The sequence below is a fragment of the Palaemon carinicauda genome, chromosome 18 (genome assembly GCF_036898095.1).
Source record: "Palaemon carinicauda isolate YSFRI2023 chromosome 18, ASM3689809v2, whole genome shotgun sequence".
Lineage (NCBI taxonomy): Eukaryota > Metazoa > Arthropoda > Malacostraca > Decapoda > Palaemonidae > Palaemon > Palaemon carinicauda.
The window spans coordinates 35,395,944-35,398,539 of record NC_090742.1 but is presented as its reverse complement, the minus strand read 5'-3'; the positions used below and the strand labels follow the sequence as shown (position 1 = coordinate 35,398,539).

The window sequence follows — 2,596 nt, the reverse complement described above, 5'->3', positions numbered from 1 at the left end:
GAATTATATATGATAAGTGCGTCTACCCTGACCAGGATTCGAACCTAGACCATATATGAATAAGATCTGACTTATCCTTTCTGTTCAAATGTGATTATTCCTGTAAAGTTTTGGATTTTTCCATCAAAACGAAATCTATTACAGCCATAGCAAATTGCTAAGTTTATAACACAAAGATTTTAAGAAGTTTGTGTGGCTTGTTAACTAAGTGTAAAATTCGATAGTTGTTGTGACAAAACTACCATATATATATATATATATATATATATATATATATATATACATATATATATATACATATATATATATATATATATGTATATATATATATATATATATATGTATATATATATATATATATATATATATATATATATATATATATATATATATGTGTGTGTGTGTGTGTGTATACTTATTTATAAAATATACATTGGTCATGTTGCTAAGTTTTTTGTTTCACTCCTTACTGTTGTGCACTATTTAACCGTGTAAATCTTTATACGCTACCAGCATCAGTGAAAGTCAAGAAAAGTTCAATGGATCAGCAACCTCGTCACTACAGACGTACCGAGAACCGGAAGGTTTTGCCCTTTTAGTGTCTTTAACACGGAGTTGGTAAAAGGGCACCTGGTAAATGATTGAAAATATACACCTGAAACGTGGAGCTGCTTCCACTAGAGAGAACACAATGGTGTTTGTCATATTCATATTGCAATAATTTTACCATACTTATTTACACATTACAAAATGCACTCATAAATTTTATTTATCATATGCAGTATTTGTGTTTATTAATAAAACTACACTGAACTGTTAACAATGACCTTGGTCTGATGTAAGGTCAAAACGCGAATTCGTGTTGAATTCCTCATTGCCAGGTCTTATGTATAAAGTTCATTATCAGTCTTGGTGAATTTTAAGTATATCCACTTGCATAAAATAGTATATGTATCTATATATATATATATATATATATATATATATATATATATATATATATATATATATATATATATATATGTATATAAATATATATATATATATATATATATATATATATATGTATATAAATATATATATATATATATATATATATATATATATATTTATATATATATGTATATAAATATATATATATATATATATATATATATATATATATATATGGGTGAATGTTATTTTCAATTATTAAAAGAAACTATGAAATTTAAATCATTCATTATATTTCGATCAGTACACTTTTTTCCTCGTGGGCTATTGTACATTGTGCGAAATACCGTTATTTGTTTTTATTTGATTTTATGGCCATATTAAAGAAATATATATATACATTATATATTATATATATATATATATATATATATATATATATATATATATATATCAAACTTCTATACAGTAAGAAGTAAAACACACACATGCATATATATATATATATATATATATATATATATATATATATATGTGTGTGTGTGTGTGTGTGTCCCCTTAGTGCCGTCTGTACACCTCGCGCTATGTATTGTAAGCATTACTCAAGGGTTCCTTAAGCTCCTAGCTGCACTTGATCTATATGCTTTTACTTTACCTCCGTTCTCGCTCCCATTTTCCCTTCTTCCTGTCCAACCTCTTGTAACATTTTCTTCATAGAGTAACTGTAAGGTGTTCTTTCAATTGCATATGGTTGCTGAATGGTCTCACAGAACCCAGCATTGAGCTGCATAGCTTGAATTCACAAAACCAATCTATTTATGTTTGTGTTTGTTAGTTTCCTGTTTATATATACTGGAGTGGTAACGGAGATTGATTCATAACAAATAAAAGTAATGTTTGTCTAGTGTAAATGTTCATTTTTATAGATTTTCCATCACTATGCGACAACTGCTGTATAATTATATATTATATCTTGCAAAAGCTTTTGCTTATGAATCTACGATGTCGATTATATGTACAATTACTCTAATAAATTGCTAGCATTTATTTGCATGGGATTAAATATGTATAGATGTCTTCGTGTATGTATAAACTAAACCGTGCGGATGGATCTATCTGTGGTTAGATGAACTTGTGAAAACATAATAATCATAAATTCGGATCTACTCCGTAACTTAAAAACTATTCGTAACTTTAACAACTTACATTTCTACGATAAAATCGGCATCCTGAAGATCACACGCGAGTAATTCTTAAAACCTGAAAATACATTCCTCCACCGAAACTTCAGTCAACTTCTCAACAACGACACGAAACTTCGCTCGTGCAACACCAGATAGTGCATGTGCGAGTCAGGGCCGAGAGAGCGAGCGAAGCGCACAACCTGCTAACATGGCTGCTAGCCAAACACTGACTGCTGAAGATGATGAGGTGGTTTGGATACTTTTCCATGGGTGCTCTCTCTCTCTCTCTCTCTCTCTCTCTCTCTCTCTCTCTCTCTCTCTCTCTCTCTCTCTCTCTCTCTCTCTCTCTATGAGTGTGTGTGTGTGTGTTTAGGGCATTTAATGAGGGGTGGTATGCAAATGAAAGGTAAGATGTTCGAGATATGTAAATTGAGTGAATTGTCGAATGAATAAAAGGCGGAAAGATTAGTCACGAAATA

General features: G+C 30.0%; 1 protein-coding gene across 2 annotated transcripts in view; it reads right to left on the bottom strand.

Moving 5' to 3' along the window:
• Positions 1–2,330, bottom strand: part of LOC137657040 (uncharacterized) — a 273,663-nt gene extending 271,333 nt beyond the window's left edge. For both annotated transcript variants that reach the window (XM_068391401.1, XM_068391402.1), the window contains exon 1: positions 2,140–2,330. The gene's annotated coding sequence lies outside the window, so the exon portion shown is untranslated. The remainder of the gene's footprint in view (positions 1–2,139) is intronic.
• Positions 2,331–2,596: the final 266 nt, after the last annotated feature.